Genomic DNA, 25,871 nt, shown 5'->3' on the forward strand with positions numbered 1-25,871 from the left:
TACAGAATCGTAGAGGTCAGTAGAGAACATTATAGAACCATACAGAACCATAGAGGTCAGTAGAGAACATTATAGAACCATACAGAACTGTAGAGGTCAGTAGAGAACATTATAGAACCATGCAGATCAGTAGAGAGCATTGTAGAACCATACAGAACAATAGAGATCAGTAGAGAACATTATAGAACCATACAGAACTGTAGAGGTCAGTAGAGAACATTATAGAACCACACAGAACCGTAGAGGTCAGTAGAGAACATTGTAGAACCATACAGAACCGTAGAGGTCAGTAGAGAACATTGTAGAATGATACAGAACCGTAGAGGTCAGTAGAGAACATTATAGAACCATACAGAACCGTAGAGGTCAGTAGAAAACATTATAGAACCATACAGATCAGTAGAGAACATTGTAGAACCATACAGAAGAATAGAGATTAGCAGAGAACATTATAGAAACATACAGAACAATAGAGATCAGAAGAGAACATTATAGAACCATACAGAACCGTAGAGATCAGTAGAGAACAATATAGAACCATACAGAAACGTAGAGATCAGTAGAGAACATTATAGAACCGTAGAGAGGAGTCGAGAACATTATATAACCATACGGAACTGTATAGATGAGTAGAGAACATTGTAGAACCATACATAACCATAGAGATCAGTAGAAAACTTTATAGAACCATCCAGAACAATAGATATCAGTAGAGAACATTATAGAACAATAGAGATCAGTAGAGAACATTGTAGAACCATACATAACCATAGAGATCAGTAGAAAACTTTATAGAACCATACAGATCAGTAGAGAACATTGTAGAACCATACAGAAGAATAGAGATTAGCAGAGAACATTATAGAACCATACAGAACAATAGATATCAGTAGAGAACATTATAGAACAATAGAGATCAGTAGAGAACATTATAGAACCATACAGAATAATAGAGATCAGTAGAAAACTTTATAGAAGCATACAGAACAATAGAGATCAGTAGAGAACATTATAGAACAATAGAGATCAGTGGAGAACATTATAGAACCATACAGAATAATAGAGATCAGTAGAAAACTTTATAGAAGCATACAGAACAATAGAGATCAGTAGAGAACATTGTAGAACCACACATAACCACACCGAACAGTAGAGAACAGCACAGAACCAACCATACTGTACAACTGTTTTGAACCATACACAACCATACAGAAGCATAGAACCCTATAAAACCCTGCAGAACAATACAGAGTCATACAGAACCATTTAGACCCCAGCAGTGCCCTAAAACTGAAACCTTGAACTTCCAACTTCCTTGAAAAAGCAGTTCACTGTAAATGTCTTTCTTCCAATTATCTTTAACTCACCACCTCACCCAGTAGGTCATGTGATGCATTAGCTCTATACAGTTCTACCCAGCATGCATTGCAGTGCTGTCTTCAGTCAGTGAGCTGTGATCTAGCCAACCAATCAATCTTCCTGACCACACCACTCTCCGAGCATCTCAAAGCCCAGTAGTGAGCTATATGAGTTTCTATTCCTGTGGGCAGGAGCACTGAGGATGAATTGGATTGGAATAGCAGCCCTGCCTTGTCTTACAGTAGTTGGGTTTACAGCAGACAGAGACTAGCATGAACTGGAAGAAATACTGTTTTCTGTATTTCATCCTGACACATCTCCACTTCTCTGTACCTCAGGAAAGCCACAAAGGAACCTATCTGCATTTATGTGTGTGTGTGTGTGTGTGTGTGTGTGTGTGTGTGTGTGTGTGTGTGTGTGTGTGTGTGTGTGTGTGTGTGTGTGTGTGTGTGTGTGACAGATTAAACAGCTCACCTCCAGAAGAGACAGATTAAACAGCTCACCTCTAGAAGAAACAGATGAATTACTCCTAAAAGAGATGGTTTAAACAACTCACCTCTAGAAGAGACCGATTAAACAGCTCAGTTTTAGAAGAGACAGATTTAACAGCTCACCTCTAGAAGAGACCGATTAAACAGCTCACCTTTAGAAGAGACAGATTTAACAGCTCACCTCTAGAAGAGACAGATTAAACAGCTCACCTCTAGAAGAGACAGAGTAAACAGCTCACCTCCAGAGGAGACAGATTAAACAGCTCACCTCTAGAAGAGACAGAGTAAACAGCTCACCTCCAGAGGAGACAGATTAAACAGCTCACCTCTAGAAGAGACAGATTAAACAGCTCACCTCTAGAAGAGACAGATTAAACAGCTCACCTCTAGAAGAGACAGATTAAACATCTCACCTCAAGAAGAAACAGATGAATCACTCCTAAAAGAGATGGATTAAACAACTCACCTCTAGAAGAGACAGATTAAACAGCTCACCTCTAGAAGAGACAGATGTAACAGCTCACCTCTAGAAGAGACAGATGTAACAGCTCACCTCCAGAAGAGACAGATTAAACAGCTAACCTCTAGAAGAGACAGATTAAACAGCTCACCTCTTGTAGAGACAGATTAAACAGCTCACCTCTAGAATAGACAGATTAAACAGCTCACCTCTAGAAGAGACAGATTAAACAGCTCACCTCTAGAAGAGACAGATTAAACAGCTCACCTCCAGAAGAGACAGAGTAAACAGCTCACCTCTAGAAGAGACAGATTTAACAGCTCACTTCGAGAAGAGACATATTAAACAGCTCACCTCTAGAAGAGACAGATTTAACAGCTCACCTCGAGAAGAGACATATTAAACAGCTCACCTCTAGAAGAGACAGATTAAACAGCTCACCTCCAGATGAGACAGATTAAACAGCTCACCTCTAGAAGAAGCAGATGAATCACTCCTAAAAGAGATGGTTTAAACATCTCACCTCTAGAAGAGACTGATTAAACAGCTCACCTCTAGAAGAGACAGATTTAACAGCTCACCTCTAGAAGAGACAGATTAAACAGCTTAAACAGCTCACCTTTAACAGCTCACCTCTAGAAGAGACAGATTAAACAGCTTACCTTTAGAAGATATAGATTAAACAGCTCAACTCTAGAAGAGACAGAGTAAACAGCTCACCTCTAGAAGAGACAGATTTAACAGCTCACTTCGAGCAGAGACATATTAAACAGCTCACCTCTAGAAGAGACAGATTTAACAGCTCACCTCGAGAAGAGACATATTAAACAGCTCACCTCTAGAAGAGACAGATTAAACAGCTCACCTCCAGAAGAGACAGATTAAACAGCTCACCTCTAGAAGAAGCAGATGAATCACTCCTAAAAGAGATGGTTTAAACAACTCACCTCTAGAAGTGACTGATTAAACAGCTCACCTCTAGAAGAGACAGATTTAACATCTCACCTCTAGAAGAGACAGATTAAACAGCTCACCTTTGGAAGAGACAGAGTAAACAGCTCAAATCTAGAAGAGACAGATTTAACAGCTGACCTCTAGAAGAGACAGATTAAACAGCTCACCTCCAGAAGAGACAGATTAAACAGCTCACCTCCAGAAGAGACAGATTAATTACTCCTAAAAGAGATGGTTTAAACAACTCACCTCTAGAAGAGACCGATTAAACAGCTCACCTCTAGAAGAGACAGATTTAACAGCTCACCTCTAGAAGAGATAGATTAAACAGCTCACCTCTAGAAGAGACAGAGTAAACAGCTCAGTTCCAGAGTAGACAGATTAAACAGCTCACCTCTAGAAGAGACAGATTAAACAGCTCACCTCGAGAAGAGACATATTAAACAGCTCACCTCTAGAAGAGACAGATTAAACAGCTCACCTCCAGAAGAGACAGATTAAACAGCTCACCTCTAGAAGAAGCAGATGAATCACTCCTAAAAGAGATGGTTTAAACAACTCACCTCTAGAAGTGACTGATTAAACAGCTCACCTCTAGAAGAGACAGATTTAACATCTCACCTCTAGAAGAGACAGATTAAACAGCTCACCTTTGGAAGAGACAGAGTAAACAGCTCAAATCTAGAAGAGACAGATTTAACAGCTCACCTCTAGAAGAGACAGATTAAACAGCTCACCTCCAGAAGAGACAGATTAAACAGCTCACCTCCAGAAGAGACAGATTAATTACTCCTAAAAGAGATGGTTTAAACAACTCACCTCTAGAAGAGACCGATTAAACAGCTCACCTCTAGAAGAGACAGATTTAACAGCTCACCTCTAGAAGAGATAGATTAAACAGCTCACCTCTAGAAGAGACAGAGTAAACAGCTCAGTTCCAGAGTAGACAGATTAAACAGCTCACCTCTAGAAGAGACAGATTAAACAGCTCACCTCCAGAAGAGACAGATTAATTACTCCTAAAAGAGATGGATTAAACAACTCACCTCTAGAAGAGAAAGATTAAACAGCTCACCTCTAGAAGAGACAGATTTAACAGCTCACCTCCAGAAGAGACAGATTAAACAGCTCACCTCTAGAAGAGACAGATTAAACAGCACACCTCTAGAAGAGACAGATTAAACAGCTAACCTCTAGAAGAGACAGATTAAACAGCTCACCTCTTGTAGAGACAGGTTAAACAGCTCACCTCTAGAATAGACAGATTAAACAGCTCACCTCTAGAAGAGACAGATTAAACAGCTCACCTCTAGAAGAGACAGATTAAACAGCTCACCTCCAGAAGAGACAGAGTAAACAGCTCACCTCTAGAAGAGACAGATTTAACAGCTCACTTCGAGAAGAGACATATTAAACAGCTCACCTCTAGAAGAGACAGATTTAACAGCTCACCTCGAGAAGAGACATATTAAACAGCTCACCTCTAGAAGAGACAGATTAAACAGCTCACCTCCAGATGAGACAGATTAAACAGCTCACCTCTAGAAGAAGCAGATGAATCACTCCTAAAAGAGATGGTTTAAACATCTCACCTCTAGAAGAGACTGATTAAACAGCTCACCTCTAGAAGAGCCAGATTTAACAGCTCACCTCTAGAAGAGACAGATTAAACAGCTTAAACAGCTCACCTTTAACAGCTCACCTCTAGAAGAGACAGATTAAACAGCTTACCTTTAGAAGATATAGATTAAACAGCTCAACTCTAGAAGAGACAGAGTAAACGGCTCACCTCTAGAAGAGACAGATTTAACAGCTCACTTCGAGCAGAGACATATTTAAACAGCTCACCTCTAGAAGAGACAGATTTAACAGCTCACCTCGAGAAGAGACATATTAAACAGCTCACCTCTAGAAGAGGCAGATTAAACAGCTCACCTCCAGAAGAGACAGATTAAACAGCTCACCTCTAGAAGAAGCAGACGAATCACTCCTAAAACAGATGGTTTAAACAACTCACCTCTAGAAGAGACTGATTAAACAGCTCACCTCTAGAAGAGACAGATTTAACAGCTCACCTCTAGAAGAGACAGATTAAACAGCTCACCTTTGGAAGAGACAGAGTAAACAGCTCAAATCTAGAAGAGACAGATTTAACAGCTCACCTCTAGAAGAGACAGATTAAACAGCTCACCTCCAGAAGAGACAGATTAAACAGCTCACCTCTAGAAGAAACAGATGAATTACTCCTAAAAGAGATGGTTTAAACAACTCACCTCTAGAAGAGACCGATTAAACAGCTCACCTCTAGAAGAGACAGATTTAACAGCTCACCTCTAGAAGAGATAGATTAAACAGCTCACCTCTAGAAGAGACAGAGTAAACAGCTCAGTTCCAGAGTAGACAGATTAAACAGCTCACCTCTAGAAGAGACAGAGTAAACAGCTCACGTCCAGAGGAGAGAGATTAAACAGCTCACCTCTAGAAGAGACAGATTAAACAGCTCACCTCTAGAAGAGACAGATTAAACAGCTCACCTCTAGAAGAAGCAGATGAATCACTCCTAAAAGAGATGGTTTAAACAACTCACCTCTAGAAGAGACTGATTAAACAGCTCACCTCTAGAAGAGACAGATTTAACAGCTCAACTCTAGAAGAGACAGATTAAACAGCTCACCTCTACAAGAGACAGATTAAACAGCTCACCTCTAGAAGAAACAGATGAATTACTCCTAAAAGAGATGGTTTAAACAACTCACCTCTAGAAGAGACCGATTAAACAGCTCACCTCTAGAAGAGACAGATTTAACAGCTCACCTCCAGAAGAGACAGATTAAACAGCTCACCTCCAGAAGAGACAGATTAAACAGCTCACCTCTAGAAGAGACAGAGTAAACAGCTCACCTCCAGAGGAGACAGATTAAACAGCTCACCTCTAGAAGATACAGATTAAACAGCTCACCTCTAGAAGAGACAGATTAAACAGCTCACCTCCAGAAGAAACAGATGAATCACTCCTAAAAGAGATGGATTAAACAACTCACCTCTAGAAGAGACAGATTAAACAGCTCACCTCTAGAAGAGACAGATTAAACAGCTCACCTCCAGAAGAGACAGATTAAACAGCTCACCTCGAGAAGAGACATATTAAACAGCTCACCTCTAGAAGAGACAGATTAAACAGCTCACCTCCAGATGAGACAGATTAAACAGCTCACCTCTAGAAGAAGCAGATGAATCACTCCTAAAAGAGATGGTTTAAACAACTCACCTCTAGAAGAGAAATATTAAACAGCTCACCTCTAGAAGAGACAGATTAAACAGCTCACCTCCAGATGAGACAGATTAAACAGCTCACCTCTAGAAGAAGCAGATGAATCACTCCTAAAAGAGATGGTTTAAACAACTCACCTCTAGAAGAGACTGATTAAACAGCTCACCTCTAGAAGAGACAGATTTAACAGCTCACCTTTGGAATAGACAGAGTAAACAGCTCAAATCTAGAAGAGACAGATTTAACAGCTCACCTCTAGAAGAGACAGATTAAACAGCTCACCTCCAGAAGAGACAGATTAAACAGCTCACCTCTAGAAGAAACAGATGAATTACTCCTAAAAGAGATGGTTTAAACAACTCACCTCTAGAAGAGACCGATTAAACAGCTCACCTCTAGAAGAGACAGATTTAACAGCTCACCTCTAGAAGAGACAGAGTAAACAGCTCAGTTCCAGAGTAGACAGATTAAACAGCTCACCTCTAGAAGAGACAGAGTAAACAGCTCACCTCCAGAGGAGACAGATTAAACAGCTCACCTCTAGAAGAGACAGATTAAACAGCTCACCTCTAGAAGAGACAGAATAAACAGCTCACCTCTAGAAGAAGCAGATGAATCACTCCTAAAAGAGATGGTTTAAACAACTCACCTCTAGAAGAGACTGATTAAACAGCTCACCTCTAGAAGAGACAGATTTAACAGGTCACCTCTAGAAGAGACAGATTAAACAGCTCACCTCTACAAGAGACAGAGTAAACAGCTCAAATCTAGAAGAGACAGATTTAACAGCTCACCTCTAGAAGAGACAGATTAAACAGCTCACCTCCAGAAGAGACAGATTAAACAGCTCACCTCTAGAAGAAACAGATGAATTACTCCTAAAAGAGATGGTTTAAACAACTCACCTCTAGAAGAGACCGATTAAACAGCTCACCTCTAGAAGAGACAGATTTAACAGCTCACCTCCAGAAGAGACAGATTAAACAGCTCACCTCCAGAAGAGACAGATTAAACAGCTCACCTCTAGAAGAGACAGATTAAACAGCTCACCTCCAGAAGAAACAGATGAATCACTCCTAAAAGAGATGCATTAAACAACTCACCTCTAGAAGAGACAGATTAAACAGCTCACCTCTAGAAGAGACATATTAAACAGCTAACCTCTAGAAGAGACAGATTAAACAGCTCACCTCTAGAAGAGACAGATTAAACAGCTCACCTCCAGAAGAGACAGATTAAACAGCTCACCTCTAGAAGAGACAGATTAAACAGCTCACCTCCAGAAGAAACAGATGAATCACTCCTAAAAGAGATGGATTAAACAACTCACCTCTAGAAGAGACAGATTAAACAGCTCACCTCTAGAAGAGACAGATTAAACAGCTCACCTCCAGAAGAGACAGATTAAACAGCTCACCTCTAGAAGAGACAGATTAAACAGCTCACCTCTAGAAGAGACAGATTAAACAGCTCACCTCTAGAAGAGACAGATTAAACAGCTCACCTCTAGAAGAGACAGATTAAACAGCTCACCTCTAGAAGAGACAGATGTAACAGCTCACCTCTAGAAGAGACAGATGTAACAGCTCACCTCTAGAAGAGACAGATTTAACAGCTCACTTCGAGAAGAGACATATTAAACAGCTAACCTCTAGAAGAGACAGATTAAACAGCTCACCTCTAGAAGAGACAGATTAAACAGCTCACCTCCAGAAGAGACAGAGTAAACAGCTCACCTCTAGAAGAGACAGATTTAACAGCTCACCTCCAGAAGAGACAGATTAAACAGCTAACCTCTAGAAGAGACAGATTAAACAGCTCACCTCTTGTAGAGACAGATTAAACAGCTCACCTCTAGAATAGACAGATTAAACAGCTCACCTCTAGAAGAGACAGATTAAACAGCTCACCTCTAGAAGAGACAGATTAAACAGCTCACCTCCAGAAGAGACAGAGTAAACAGCTCACCTCTAGAAGAGACAGATTTAACAGCTCACTTCGAGAAGAGACATATTAAACAGCTCACCTCTAGAAGAGACAGATTTAACAGCTCACCTCGAGAAGAGACATATTAAACAGCTCACCTCTAGAAGAGACAGATTAAACAGCTCACCTCCAGATGAGACAGATTAAACAGCTCACCTCTAGAAGAAGCAGATGAATCACTCCTAAAAGAGATGGTTTAAACATCTCACCTCTAGAAGAGACTGATTAAACAGCTCACCTCTAGAAGAGACAGATTTAACAGCTCACCTCTAGAAGAGACAGATTAAACAGCTTACCTTTAGAAGATATAGATTAAACAGCTCAACTCTAGAAGAGACAGAGTAAACAGCTCACCTCTAGAAGAGACAGATTTAACAGCTCACTTCGAGCAGAGACATATTAAACAGCTCACCTCTAGAAGAGACAGATTTAACAGCTCACCTCGAGAAGAGACATATTAAACAGCTCACCTCTAGAAGAGACAGATTAAACAGCTCACCTCCAGAAGAGACAGATTAAACAGCTCACCTCTAGAAGAAGCAGATGAATCACTCCTAAAAGAGATGGTTTAAACAACTCACCTCTAGAAGTGACTGATTAAACAGCTCACCTCTAGAAGAGACAGATTTAACAGCTCACCTCTAGAAGAGACAGATTAAACAGCTCACCTTTGGAAGAGACAGAGTAAACCGCTCAAATCTAGAAGAGACAGATTTAACAGCTCACCTCCAGAAGAGACAGATTAAACAGCTCACCTCCAGAAGAGACAGATTAATTACTCCTAAAAGAGATGGTTTAAACAACTCACCTCTAGAAGAGACCGATTAAACAGCTCACCTCTAGAAGAGACAGAGTAAACAGCTCAGTTCCAGAGTAGACAGATTAAACAGCTCACCTCTAGAAGAGACAGATTAAACATCTCACCTCAAGAAGAAACAGATGAATCACTCCTAAAAGAGATGGATTAAACAACTCACCTCTAGAAGAGACAGATTAAACAGCTCACCTCTAGAAGAGACAGATTTAACAGCTCACCTCCAGAAGAGACAGATTAAACAGCTCACCTCTAGAAGAGACAGATTAAACAGCACACCTCTAGAAAAGACAGATTAAACAGCTCACCTCTAGAAGAGACAGATTAAACAGCTCACCTCTAGAAGAGACAGATGTAACAGCTCACCTCTAGAAGAGACAGATGTAACAGCTCACCTCTAGAAGAGACAGATTAAACAGCTAACCTCTAGAAGAGACAGATTAAACAGCTCACCTCTTGTAGAGACAGGTTAAACAGCTCACCTCTAGAATAGACAGATTAAACAGCTCACCTCTAGAAGAGACAGATTAAACAGCTCACCTCTAGAAGAGACAGATTAAACAGCTCACCTCCAGATGAGACAGAGTAAACAGCTCACCTCTAGAAGAGACAGATTTAACAGCTCACTTCGAGAAGAGACATATTAAACAGCTCACCTCTAGAAGAGACAGATTTAACAGCTCACCTCGAGAAGAGACATATTAAACAGCTCACCTCTAGAAGAGACAGATTAAACAGCTCACCTCCAGATGAGACAGATTAAACAGCTCACCTCTAGAAGAAGCAGATGAATCACTCCTAAAAGAGATGGTTTAAACATCTCACCTCTAGAAGAGACTGATTAAACAGCTCACCTCTAGAAGAGACAGATTTAACAGCTCACCTCTAGAAGAGACAGATTAAACAGCTTAAACAGCTCACCTTTAACAGCTCACCTCTAGAAGAGACAGATTAAACAGCTTACCTTTAGAAGATATAGATTAAACAGCTCAACTCTAGAAGAGACAGATTTAACAGCTCACTTCGAGCAGAGACATATTTAAACAGCTCACCTCTAGAAGAGACAGATTTAACAGCTCACCTCGAGAAGAGACATATTAAACAGCTCACCTCCAGAAGAGACAGATTAAACAGCTCACCTCTAGAAGAAGCAGATGAATCACTCCTAAAAGAGATGGTTTAAACAACTCACCTCTAGAAGTGACTGATTAAACAGCTCACCTCTAGAAGAGACAGATTTAACAGCTCACCTCTAGAAGAGACAGATTAAACAGCTCACCTTTGGAAGAGACAGAGTAAACCGCTCAAATCTAGAAGAGACAGATTTAACAGCTCACCTCTAGAAGAGACAGATTAAACAGCTCACCTCCAGAAGAGACAGATTAAACAGCTCACCTCCAGAAGAGACAGATTAATTACTCCTAAAAGAGATGGTTTAAACAACTCACCTCTAGAAGAGACCGATTAAACAGCTCACCTCTAGAAGAGACAGAGTAAACAGCTCAGTTCCAGAGTAGACAGATTAAACAGCTCACCTCTAGATGAGACAGATTAAACATCTCACCTCAAGAAGAAACAGATGAATCACTCCTAAAAGAGATGGATTAAACAACTCACCTCTAGAAGAGACAGATTAAACAGCTCACCTCTAGAAGAGACAGATTTAACAGCTCACCTCCAGAAGAGACAGATTAAACAGCTCACCTCTAGAAGAGACAGATTAAACAGCTCACCTCTAGAAGAGACAGATGTAACAGCTCACCTCTAGAAGAGACAGATGTAACAGCTCACCTCTAGAAGAGACAGATGTAACAGCTCACCTCTAGAAGAGACAGATTAAACAGCTAACCTCTAGAAGAGACAGATTAAACAGCTCACCTCTAGAAGAGACAGATTAAACAGCTCACCTCTTGTAGAGACAGGTTAAACAGCTCACCTCTAGAATAGACAGATTAAACAGCTCACCTCTAGAAGAGACAGATTAAACAGCTCACCTCTAGAAGAGACAGATTAAACAGCTCACCTCCAGATGAGACAGAGTAAACAGCTCACCTCTAGAAGAGACAGATTTAACAGCTCACTTCGAGAAGAGACATATTAAACAGCTCACCTCTAGAAGAGACAGATTAAACAGCTCACCTCCAGATGAGACAGATTAAACAGCTCACCTCTAGAAGAGACAGATTAATTACTCCTAAAAGAGATGGTTTAAACAACTCACCTCTAGAAGAGACCGATTAAACAGCTCACCTCTAGAAGAGACAGAGTAAACAGCTCAGTTCCAGAGTAGACAGATTAAACAGCTCACCTCTAGAAGAGACAGATTAAACATCTCACCTCAAGAAGAAACAGATGAATCACTCCTAAAAGAGATGGATTAAACAACTCACCTCTAGAAGAGACAGATTAAAAAGCTCACCTCTAGAAGAGACAGATTTAACAGCTCACCTCCAGAAGAGACAGATTAAACAGCTCACCTCTAGAAGAGACAGATTAAACAGCTCACCTCTAGAAGAGACAGATGTAACAGCTCACTTCGAGCAGAGACATATTTAAACAGCTCACCTCTAGAAGAGACAGATTTAACAGCTCACCTCGAGAAGAGACATATTAAACAGCTCACCTCCAGAAGAGACAGATTAAACAGCTCACCTCTAGAAGAAGCAGATGAATCACTCCTAAAAGAGATGGTTTAAACAACTCACCTCTAGAAGTGACTGATTAAACAGCTCACCTCTAGAAGAGACAGATTTAACAGCTCACCTCTAGAAGAGACAGATTAAACAGCTCACCTTTGGAAGAGACAGAGTAAACCGCTCAAATCTAGAAGAGACAGATTTAACAGCTCACCTCTAGAAGAGACAGATTAAACAGCTCACCTCCAGAAGAGACAGATTAAACAGCTCACCTCCAGAAGAGACAGATTAATTACTCCTAAAAGAGATGGTTTAAACAACTCACCTCTAGAAGAGACCGATTAAACAGCTCACCTCTAGAAGAGACAGAGTAAACAGCTCAGTTCCAGAGTAGACAGATTAAACAGCTCACCTCTAGAAGAGACAGATTAAACATCTCACCTCAAGAAGAAACAGATGAATCACTCCTAAAAGAGATGGATTAAACAACTCACCTCTAGAAGAGACAGATTAAACAGCTCACCTCTAGAAGAGACAGATTTAACAGCTCACCTCCAGAAGAGACAGATTAAACAGCTCACCTCTAGAAGAGACAGATTAAACAGCTCACCTCTAGAAGAGACAGATGTAACAGCTCACCTCTAGAAGAGACAGATGTAACAGCTCACCTCTAGAAGAGACAGATGTAACAGCTCACCTCTAGAAGAGACAGATTAAACAGCTCACCTCTAGAAGAGACAGATTAAACAGCTCACCTCTAGAAGAGACAGATTAAACAGCTCACCTCTTGTAGAGACAGGTTAAACAGCTCACCTCTAGAATAGACAGATTAAACAGCTCACCTCTAGAAGAGACAGATTAAACAGCTCACCTCTAGAAGAGACAGATTAAACAGCTCACCTCCAGATGAGACAGAGTAAACAGCTCACCTCTAGAAGAGACAGATTTAACAGCTCACTTCGAGAAGAGACATATTAAACAGCTCACCTCTAGAAGAGACAGATTAAACAGCTCACCTCCAGATGAGACAGATTAAACATCTCACCTCTAGAAGAAGCAGATGAATCACTCCTAAAAGAGATGGTTTAAACATCTCACCTCTAGAAGAGACTGATTAACCAGCTCACCTCTAGAAGAGACAGATTTAACAGCTCACCTCTAGAAGAGACAGATTAAACAGCTTAAACAGCTCACCTTTAACAGCTCACCTCTAGAAGAGACAGATTAAACAGCTTACCTTTAGAAGATATAGATTAAACAGCTCAACTCTAGAAGAGACAGATTTAACAGCTCACTTCGAGCAGAGACATATTTAAACAGCTCACCTCTAGAAGAGACAGATTTAACAGCTCACCTCGAGAAGAGACATATTAAACAGCTCACCTCTAGAAGAGACAGATTAAACAGCTCACCTCCAGAAGAGACAGATTAAACAGCTCACCTCTAGAAGAAGCAGATGAATCACTCCTAAAAGAGATGGTTTAAACAACTCACCTCTAGAAGTGACTGATTAAACAGCTCACCTCTAGAAGAGACAGATTTAACAGCTCACCTCTAGAAGAGACAGATTAAACAGCTCACCTTTGGAAGAGACAGAGTAAACCGCTCAAATCTAGAAGAGACAGATTTAACAGCTCACCTCTAGAAGAGACAGATTAAACAGCTCACCTCCAGAAGAGACAGATTAAACAGCTCACCTCCAGAAGAGACAGATTAATTACTCCTAAAAGAGATGGTTTAAACAACTCACCTCTAGAAGAGACCGATTAAACAGCTCACCTCTAGAAGAGACAGAGTAAACAGCTCAGTTCCAGAGTAGACAGATTAAACAGCTCACCTCTAGAAGAGACAGATTAAACATCTCACCTCAAGAAGAAACAGATGAATCACTCCTAAAAGAGATGGATTAAACAACTCACCTCTAGAAGAGACAGATTAAACAGCTCACCTCTAGAAGAGACAGATTTAACAGCTCACCTCTAGAAGAGACAGATTTAACAGCTCACCTCCAGAAGAGACAGATTAAACAGCTCACCTCTAGAAGAGACAGATTAAACAGCACACCTCTAGAAGAGACAGATTAAACAGCTCACCTCTAGAAGAGACAGATTAAACAGCTCACCTCTAGAAGAGACAGATGTAACAGCTCACCTCTAGAAGAGACAGATGTAACAGCTCACCTCTAGAAGAGACAGATTAAACAGCTAACCTCTAGAAGAGACAGATTAAACAGCTCACCTCTTGTAGAGACAGGTTAAACAGCTCACCTCTAGAATAGACAGATTAAACAGCTCACCTCTAGAAGAGACAGATTAAACAGCTCACCTCTAGAAGAGACAGATTAAACAGCTCACCTCCAGATGAGACAGATTTAACAGCTCACTTCAAGAAGAGACATATTAAACAGCTCACCTCTAGAAGAGACAGATTTAACAGCTCACCTCTAGAAGAGACAGATTAAACAGCTTAAACAGCTCACCTTTAACAGCTCACCTCTAGAAGAGACAGATTAAACAGCTTACCTTTAGAAGATATAGATTAAACAGCTCAACTCTAGAAGAGACAGATTTAACAGCTCACTTCGAGCAGTGACATATTTAAACAGCTCACCTCTAGAAGAGACAGATTTAACAGCTCACCTCGAGAAGAGACATATTAAACAGCTCACCTCTAGAAGAGACAGATTTAACAGCTCACCTCTAGAAGAGACAGATTAAACAGCTTAAACAGCTCACCTTTAACAGCTCACCTCTAGAAGAGACAGATTAAACAGCTTACCTTTAGAAGATATAGATTAAACAGCTCAACTCTAGAAGAGACAGATTTAACAGCTCACTTCGAGCAGAGACATATTTAAACAGCTCACCTCTAGAAGAGACAGATTTAACAGCTCACCTCGAGAAGAGACATATTAAACAGCTCACCTCTAGAAGAGACAGATTAAACAGCTCACCTCCAGAAGAGACAGATTAAACAGCTCACCTCTAGAAGAAGCAGATGAATCACTCCTAAAAGAGATGGTTTAAACAACTCACCTCTAGAAGTGACTGATTAAACAGCTCACCTCTAGAAGAGACAGATTTAACAGCTCACCTCTAGAAGAGACAGATTAAACAGCTCACCTTTGGAAGAGACAGAGTAAACCGCTCAAATCTAGAAGAGACAGATTTAACAGCTCACCTCTAGAAGAGACAGATTAAACAGCTCACCTCCAGAAGAGACAGATTAAACAGCTCACCTCCAGAAGAGACAGATTAATTACTCCTAAAAGAGATGGTTTAAACAACTCACCTCTAGAAGAGACCGATTAAACAGCTCACCTCTAGAAGAGACAGAGTAAACAGCTCAGTTCCAGAGTAGACAGATTAAACAGCTCACCTCTAGAAGAGACAGATTAAACATCTCACCTCAAGAAGAAACAGATGAATCACTCCTAAAAGAGATGGATTAAACAACTCACCTCTAGAAGAGACAGATTAAACAGCTCACCTCTAGAAGAGACAGATTTAACAGCTCACCTCTAGAAGAGACAGATTTAACAGCTCACCTCCAGAAGAGACAGATTAAACAGCTCACCTCTAGAAGAGACAGATTAAACAGCACACCTCTAGAAGAGACAGATTAAACAGCTCACCTCTAGAAGAGACAGATGTAACAGCTCACCTCTAGAAGAGACAGATGTAACAGCTCACCTCTAGAAGAGACAGATTAAACAGCTAACCTCTAGAAGAGACAGATTAAACAGCTCACCTCTTGTAGAGACAGGTTAAACAGCTCACCTCTAGAATAGACAGATTAAACAGCTCACCTCTAGAAGAGACAGATTAAACAGCTCACCTCTAGAAGAGACAGATTAAACAGCTCACCTCCAGATGAGACAGATTTAACAGCTCACTTCGAGAAGAGACATATTAAACAGCTCACCTCTAGAAGAGACAGATTTAACAGCTCACCTCTAGAAGAGACAGATTAAACAGCTTAAACAGCTCACCTTTAACAGCTCACCTCTAGAAGAGACAGATTAAACAGCTTACCTTTAGAAGATATAGATTAAACAGCTCAACTCTAGAAGAGACAGATTTAACAGCTCACTTCGAGCAGTGACATATTTAAACAGCTCACCTCTAGAAGAGACAGATTTAACAGCTCACCTCGAGAAGAGACATATTAAACAGCTCACCTCTAGAAGAGGCAGATTAAACAGCTCACCTCCAGAAGAGACAGATTAAACAGCTCACCTCTAGAAGAAGCAGACGAATCACTCCTAAAAGAGATGGTTTAAACAACTCACCTCTAGAAGAGACTGATTAAACAGCTCACCTCTAGAAGAGACAGATTTAACAGCTCACCTCTAGAAGAGACAGATTTAACAGCTCACCTTTGGAAGAGACAGAGTAAACAGCTCAAATCTAGAAGAGACAGATTTAACAGCTCACCTCTAGAAGAGACAGATTAAACAGCTCACCTCCAGAAGAGACAGATTAAACAGCTCACCTCTAGAAGAAACACATGAATTACTCCTAAAAGAGATGGTTTAAACAACTCACCTCTAGAAGAGACAGATTAAACAGCTCACCTCTAGAAGAGACAGATTTAACAGCTCACCTCTAGAAGAGATAGATTAAACAGCTCACCTCTAGAAGAGACAGAGTAAACAGCTCAGTTCCAGAGTAGACAGATTAAACAGCTCACCTCTAGAAGAGACAGAGTAAACAGCTCACCTCCAGAGGAGACAGATTAAACAGCTCACCTCTAGAAGAGACAGATTAAACAGCTCACCTCTAGAAGAGACAGATTAAACAGCTCACCTCTAGAAGAAGCAGATGAATCACTCCTAAAAGAGATGGTTTAAACAACTCACCTCTAGAAGAGACTGATTAAACAGCTCACCTTTAGAAGAGACAGATTTAACAGCTCACCTCTACAAGAGACAGAGTAAACAGCTCAAATCTAGAAGAGACAGATTTAACAGCTTACCTCGAGAAGAGACAGATTAAACAGCTCACCTCCAGAAGAGACAGATTAAACAGCTCAACTCTAGAAGAAACAGATGAATTACTCCTAAAAAAGATGGTTTAAACAACTCACCTCTAGAAGAGACCGATTAAACAGCTCACCTCTAGAAGAGACAGATTTAACAGCTCACCTCCAGAAGAGACAGATTAAACAGCTCACCTCCAGAAGAGACAGATTAAACAGCTCACCTCTAGAAGAGACAGAGTAAACAGCTCACCTCCAGAGGAGACAGATTAAACAGCTAACCTCTAGAAGAGACAGATTAAACAGCTCACCTCTAGAAGAGACAGATTAAACAGCTCACCTCCAGAAGAAACAGATGAATCACTCCTAAAAGAGATGGATTAAACAACTCACCTCTAGAAGAGACAGATTAAACAGCTCACCTCTAGAAGAGACAGATTAAACAGCTCACCTCCAGAAGAGACAGATTAAACAGCTCACCTCGAGAAGAGACATATTAAACAGCTCACCTCTAGAAGAGACAGATTAAACAGCTCACCTCCAGATGAGACAGATTAAACAGCTCACCTCTAGAAGAAGCAGATGAATCACTCCTAAAAGAGATGGTTTAAACAACTCACCTCTAGAAGAGACTGATTAAACAGCTCACCTCTAGAAGAGACAGATTTAACAGCTCACCTCTAGAAGAGACAGATTAAACAGCTCACCTCTTGTAGAGACAGGTTAAACAGCTCACCTCTAGAATAGACAGATTAAACAGCTCACCTCTAGAAGAGACAGATTAAACAGCTCACCTCTAGAAGAGACAGATTAAACAGCTCACCTCCAGATGAGACAGAGTAAACAGCTCACCTCTAGAAGAGACAGATTTAACAGCTCACTTCGAGAAGAGACATATTAAACAGCTCACCTCTAGAAGAGACAGATTTAACAGCTCACCTCGAGAAGAGACATATTAAACAGCTCACCTCTAGAAGAGACAGATTAAACAGCTCACCTCCAGATGAGACAGATTAAACAGCTCACCTCTAGAAGAAGCAGATGAATCACTCCTAAAAGAGATGGTTTAAACATCTCACCTCTAGAAGAGACTGATTAAACAGCTCACCTCTAGAAGAGACAGATTTAACAGCTCACCTCTAGAAGAGACAGATTAAACAGCTTAAACAGCTCACCTTTAACAGCTCACCTCTAGAAGAGACAGATTAAACAGCTTACCTTTAGAAGATATAGATTAAACAGCTCAACTCTAGAAGAGACAGATTTAACAGCTCACTTCGAGCAGAGACATATTTAAACAGCTCACCTCTAGAAGAGACAGATTTAACAGCTCACCTCGAGAAGAGACATATTAAACAGCTCACCTCCAGAAGAGACAGATTAAACAGCTCACCTCTAGAAGAAGCAGATGAATCACTCCTAAAAGAGATGGTTTAAACAACTCACCTCTAGAAGTGACTGATTAAACAGCTCACCTCTAGAAGAGACAGATTTAACAGCTCACCTCTAGAAGAGACAGATTAAACAGCTCACCTTTGGAAGAGACAGAGTAAACCGCTCAAATCTAGAAGAGACAGATTTAACAGCTCACCTCTAGAAGAGACAGATTAAACAGCTCACCTCCAGAAGAGACAGATTAAACAGCTCACCTCCAGAAGAGACAGATTAATTACTCCTAAAAGAGATGGTTTAAACAACTCACCTCTAGAAGAGACCGATTAAACAGCTCACCTCTAGAAGAGACAGAGTAAACAGCTCAGTTCCAGAGTAGACAGATTAAACAGCTCACCTCTAGATGAGACAGATTAAACATCTCACCTCAAGAAGAAACAGATGAATCACTCCTAAAAGAGATGGATTAAACAACTCACCTCTAGAAGAGACAGATTAAACAGCTCACCTCTAGAAGAGACAGATTTAACAGCTCACCTCCAGAAGAGACAGATTAAACAGCTCACCTCTAGAAGAGACAGATTAAACAGCTCACCTCTAGAAGAGACAGATGTAACAGCTCACCTCTAGAAGAGACAGATGTAACAGCTCACCTCTAGAAGAGACAGATGTAACAGCTCACCTCTAGAAGAGACAGATTAAACAGCTAACCTCTAGAAGAGACAGATTAAACAGCTCACCTCTAGAAGAGACAGATTAAACAGCTCACCTCTTGTAGAGACAGGTTAAACAGCTCACCTCTAGAATAGACAGATTAAACAGCTCACCTCTAGAAGAGACAGATTAAACAGCTCACCTCTAGAAGAGACAGATTAAACAGCTCACCTCCAGATGAGACAGAGTAAACAGCTCACCTCTAGAAGAGACAGATTTAACAGCTCACTTCGAGAAGAGACATATTAAACAGCTCACCTCTAGAAGAGACAGATTAAACAGCTCACCTCCAGATGAGACAGATTAAACAGCTCACCTCTAGAAGAGACAGATTAATTACTCCTAAAAGAGATGGTTTAAACAACTCACCTCTAGAAGAGACCGATTAAACAGCTCACCTCTAGAAGAGACAGAGTAAACAGCTCAGTTCCAGAGTAGACAGATTAAACAGCTCACCTCTAGAAGAGACAGATTAAACATCTCACCTCAAGAAGAAACAGATGAATCACTCCTAAAAGAGATGGATTAAACAACTCACCTCTAGAAGAGACAGATTAAAAAGCTCACCTCTAGAAGAGACAGATTTAACAGCTCACCTCCAGAAGAGACAGATTAAACAGCTCACCTCTAGAAGAGACAGATTAAACAGCTCACCTCTAGAAGAGACAGATGTAACAGCTCACTTCGAGCAGAGACATATTTAAACAGCTCACCTCTAGAAGAGACAGATTTAACAGCTCACCTCGAGAAGAGACATATTAAACAGCTCACCTCCAGAAGAGACAGATTAAACAGCTCACCTCTAGAAGAAGCAGATGAATCACTCCTAAAAGAGATGGTTTAAACAACTCACCTCTAGAAGTGACTGATTAAACAGCTCACCTCTAGAAGAGACAGATTTAACAGCTCACCTCTAGAAGAGACAGATTAAACAGCTCACCTTTGGAAGAGACAGAGTAAACCGCTCAAATCTAGAAGAGACAGATTTAACAGCTCACCTCTAGAAGAGACAGATTAAACAGCTCACCTCCAGAAGAGACAGATTAAACAGCTCACCTCCAGAAGAGACAGATTAATTACTCCTAAAAGAGATGGTTTAAACAACTCACCTCTAGAAGAGACCGATTAAACAGCTCACCTCTAGAAGAGACAGAGTAAACAGCTCAGTTCCAGAGTAGACAGATTAAACAGCTCACCTCTAGAAGAGACAGATTAAACATCTCACCTCAAGAAGAAACAGATGAATCACTCCTAAAAGAGATGGATTAAACAACTCACCTCTAGAAGAGACAGATTAAACAGCTCACCTCTAGAAGAGACAGATTTAACAGCTCACCTCCAGAAGAGACAGATTAAACAGCTCACCTCTAGAAGAGACAGATTAAACAGCTCACCTCTAGAAGAGACAGATGTAACAGCTCACCTCTAGAAGAGACAGATGTAACAGCTCACCTCTAGAAGAGACAGATGTAACAGCTCACCTCTAGAAGAGACAGATTAAACAGCTCACCTCTAGAAGAGACAGATTAAACAGCTCACCTCTAGAAGAGACAGATTAAACAGCTCACCTCTTGTAGAGACAGGTTAAACAGCTCACCTCTAGAATAGACAGATTAAACAGCTCACCTCTAGAAGAGACAGATTAAACAGCTCACCTCCAGATGAGACAGAGTAAACAGCTCACCTCTAGAAGAGACAGATTTAACAGCTCACTTCGAGAAGAGACATATTAAACAGCTCACCTCTAGAAGAGACAGATTAAACAGCTCACCTCCAGATGAGACAGATTAAACATCTCACCTCTAGAAGAAGCAGATGAATCACTCCTAAAAGAGATGGTTTAAACATCTCACCTCTAGAAGAGACTGATTAACCAGCTCACCTCTAGAAGAGACAGATTTAACAGCTCACCTCTAGAAGAGACAGATTAAACAGCTTAAACAGCTCACCTTTAACAGCTCACCTCTAGAAGAGACAGATTAAACAGCTTACCTTTAGAAGATATAGATTAAACAGCTCAACTCTAGAAGAGACAGATTTAACAGCTCACTTCGAGCAGAGACATATTTAAACAGCTCACCTCTAGAAGAGACAGATTTAACAGCTCACCTCGAGAAGAGACATATTAAACAGCTCACCTCTAGAAGAGACAGATTAAACAGCTCACCTCCAGAAGAGACAGATTAAACAGCTCACCTCTAGAAGAAGCAGATGAATCACTCCTAAAAGAGATGGTTTAAACAACTCACCTCTAGAAGTGACTGATTAAACAGCTCACCTCTAGAAGAGACAGATTTAACAGCTCACCTCTAGAAGAGACAGATTAAACAGCTCACCTTTGGAAGAGACAGAGTAAACCGCTCAAATCTAGAAGAGACAGATTTAACAGCTCACCTCTAGAAGAGACAGATTAAACAGCTCACCTCCAGAAGAGACAGATTAAACAGCTCACCTCCAGAAGAGACAGATTAATTACTCCTAAAAGAGATGGTTTAAACAACTCACCTCTAGAAGAGACCGATTAAACAGCTCACCTCTAGAAGAGACAGAGTAAACAGCTCAGTTCCAGAGTAGACAGATTAAACAGCTCACCTCTAGAAGAGACAGATTAAACATCTCACCTCAAGAAGAAACAGATGAATCACTCCTAAAAGAGATGGATTAAACAACTCACCTCTAGAAGAGACAGATTAAACAGCTCACCTCTAGAAGAGACAGATTTAACAGCTCACCTCTAGAAGAGACAGATTTAACAGCTCACCTCCAGAAGAGACAGATTAAACAGCTCACCTCTAGAAGAGACAGATTAAACAGCACACCTCTAGAAGAGACAGATTAAACAGCTCACCTCTAGAAGAGACAGATGTAACAGCTCACCTCTAGAAGAGACAGATGTAACAGCTCACCTCTAGAAGAGACAGATTAAACAGCTAACCTCTAGAAGAGACAGATTAAACAGCTCACCTCTTGTAGAGACAGGTTAAACAGCTCACCTCTAGAATAGACAGATTAAACAGCTCACCTCTAGAAGAGACAGATTAAACAGCTCACCTCTAGAAGAGACAGATTAAACAGCTCACCTCCAGATGAGACAGATTTAACAGCTCACTTCGAGAAGAGACATATTAAACAGCTCACCTCTAGAAGAGACAGATTTAACAGCTCACCTCTAGAAGAGACAGATTAAACAGCTTAAACAGCTCACCTTTAACAGCTCACCTCTAGAAGAGACAGATTAAACAGCTTACCTTTAGAAGATATAGATTAAACAGCTCAACTCTAGAAGAGACAGATTTAACAGCTCACTTCGAGCAGTGACATATTTAAACAGCTCACCTCTAGAAGAGACAGATTTAACAGCTCACCTCGAGAAGAGACATATTAAACAGCTCACCTCTAGAAGAGGCAGATTAAACAGCTCACCTCCAGAAGAGACAGATTAATTACTCCTAAAAGAGATGGTTTAAACAACTCACCTCTAGAAGAGACCGATTAAACAGCTCACCTCTAGAAGAGACAGAGTAAACAGCTCAGTTCCAGAGTAGACAGATTAAACAGCTCACCTCTAGAAGAGACAGATTAAACATCTCACCTCAAGAAGAAACAGATGAATCACTCCTAAAAGAGATGGATTAAACAACTCACCTCTAGAAGAGACAGATTAAACAGCTCACCTCTAGAAGAGACAGATTTAACAGCTCACCTCTAGAAGAGACAGATTTAACAGCTCACCTCCAGAAGAGACAGATTAAACAGCTCACCTCTAGAAGAGACAGATTAAACAGCACACCTCTAGAAGAGACAGATTAAACAGCTCACCTCTAGAAGAGACAGATGTAACAGCTCACCTCTAGAAGAGACAGATGTAACAGCTCACCTCTAGAAGAGACAGATTAAACAGCTAACCTCTAGAAGAGACAGATTAAACAGCTCACCTCTTGTAGAGACAGGTTAAACAGCTCACCTCTAGAATAGACAGATTAAACAGCTCACCTCTAGAAGAGACAGATTAAACAGCTCACCTCTAGAAGAGACAGATTAAACAGCTCACCTCCAGATGAGACAGATTTAACAGCTCACTTCGAGAAGAGACATATTAAACAGCTCACCTCTAGAAGAGACAGATTTAACAGCTCACCTCTAGAAGAGACAGATTAAACAGCTTAAACAGCTCACCTTTAACAGCTCACCTCTAGAAGAGACAGATTAAACAGCTTACCTTTAGAAGATATAGATTAAACAGCTCAACTCTAGAAGAGACAGATTTAACAGCTCACTTCGAGCAGTGACATATTTAAACAGCTCACCTCTAGAAGAGACAGATTTAACAGCTCACCTCGAGAAGAGACATATTAAACAGCTCACCTCTAGAAGAGGCAGATTAAACAGCTCACCTCCAGAAGAGACAGATTAAACAGCTCACCTCTAGAAGAAGCAGACGAATCACTCCTAAAAGAGATGGTTTAAACAACTCACCTCTAGAAGAGACTGATTAAACAGCTCACCTCTAGAAGAGACAGATTTAACAGCTCACCTCTAGAAGAGACAGATTTAACAGCTCACCTTTGGAAGAGACAGAGTAAACAGCTCAAATCTAGAAGAGACAGATTTAACAGCTCACCTCTAGAAGAGACAGATTAAACAGCTCACCTCCAGAAGAGACAGATTAAACAGCTCACCTCTAGAAGAAACACATGAATTACTCCTAAAAGAGATGGTTTAAACAACTCACCTCTAGAAGAGACAGATTAAACAGCTCACCTCTAGAAGAGACAGATTTAACAGCTCACCTCTAGAAGAGATAGATTAAACAGCTCACCTCTAGAAGAGACAGAGTAAACAGCTCAGTTCCAGAGTAGACAGATTAAACAGCTCACCTCTAGAAGAGACAGAGTAAACAGCTCACCTCCAGAGGAGACAGATTAAACAGCTCACCTCTAGAAGAGACAGATTAAACAGCTCACCTCTAGAAGAGACAGATTAAACAGCTCACCTCTAGAAGAAGCAGATGAATCACTCCTAAAAGAGATGGTTTAAACAACTCACCTCTAGAAGAGACTGATTAAACAGCTCACCTTTAGAAGAGACAGATTTAACAGCTCACCTCTACAAGAGACAGAGTAAACAGCTCAAATCTAGAAGAGACAGATTTAACAGCTTACCTCGAGAAGAGACAGATTAAACAGCTCACCTCCAGAAGAGACAGATTAAACAGCTCAACTCTAGAAGAAACAGATGAATTACTCCTAAAAAAGATGGTTTAAACAACTCACCTCTAGAAGAGACCGATTAAACAGCTCACCTCTAGAAGAGACAGATTTAACAGCTCACCTCCAGAAGAGACAGATTAAACAGCTCACCTCCAGAAGAGACAGATTAAACAGCTCACCTCTAGAAGAGACAGAGTAAACAGCTCACCTCCAGAGGAGACAGATTAAACAGCTAACCTCTAGAAGAGACAGATTAAACAGCTCACCTCTAGAAGAGACAGATTAAACAGCTCACCTCCAGAAGAAACAGATGAATCACTCCTAAAAGAGATGGATTAAACAACTCACCTCTAGAAGAGACAGATTAAACAGCTCACCTCTAGAAGAGACAGATTAAACAGCTCACCTCCAGAAGAGACAGATTAAACAGCTCACCTCGAGAAGAGACATATTAAACAGCTCACCTCTAGAAGAGACAGATTAAACAGCTCACCTCCAGATGAGACAGATTAAACAGCTCACCTCTAGAAGAAGCAGATGAATCACTCCTAAAAGAGATGGTTTAAACAACTCACCTCTAGAAGAGACTGATTAAACAGCTCACCTCTAGAAGAGACAGATTTAACAGCTCACCTCTAGAAGAGACAGATTAAACAGCTCACCTCTACAAGAGACAGAGTAAACAGCTAAAATCTAGAAGAGACAGATTTAACAGCTCACCTCTAGAAGAGACATATTAAACAGCTCACCTCCAGAGAGACAGATTAAACAGCTCACCTCTAGAAGAAACAGATTAATTACTCCTAAAAGAGATGGTTTAAACAACTCACCTCTAGAAGAGACCGATTAAACAGCTCACCTCTAGAAGAGACAGATTTAACAGCTCACCTCCAGAAGAGACAGATTAAACAGCTCACCTCCAGAAGAGACAGATTAAACAGCTCACCTCTAGAAGAAGCAGATGAATCACTCCTAAAAGAGATGGTTTAAACAACTCACCTCTAGAAGAGACTGATTAAACAGCTCACCTCTAGAAGAGACAGATTTAACAGCTCACCTCTAGAAGAGACAGATTTAACAGCTCACCTCTAGAAGAGACAGATTAAACAGCTCACCTTTGGAATAGACAGAGTAAACAGCTCAAATCTAGAAGAGACAGATTTAACAGCTCACCTCTAGAAGAGACAGATTAAACAGCTCACCTCCAGAAGAGACAGATTAAACAGCTCACCTCCAGAAAAGACAGATTAAACAGCTCACCTCTAGAAGAAACAGATGAATTACTCCTAAAAGAGATGGTTTAAACAACTCACCTCTAGAAGAGACCGATTAAACAGCTCACCTCTAGAAGAGACAGATTTAACAGCTCACCTCTAGAAGAGACAGAGTAAACAGCTCAGTTCCAGAGTAGACAGATTAAACAGCTCACCTCTAGAAGAGACAGAGTAAACAGCTCACCTCCAGAGGAGACAGATTAAACAGCTCACCTCTAGAAGAGACAGATTAAACAGCTCACCTCTAGAAGAGACAGATTTAACAGCTCACCTCTAGAAGAGACAGATTAAACAGCTCACCTCTAGAAGAGACAGAGTAAACAGCTCACC

This window comes from Salmo salar, chromosome 18 (genome assembly GCF_965601325.2).
Source record: "Salmo salar chromosome 18, fSalSal1, whole genome shotgun sequence".
NCBI lineage: Eukaryota > Metazoa > Chordata > Actinopteri > Salmoniformes > Salmonidae > Salmo > Salmo salar.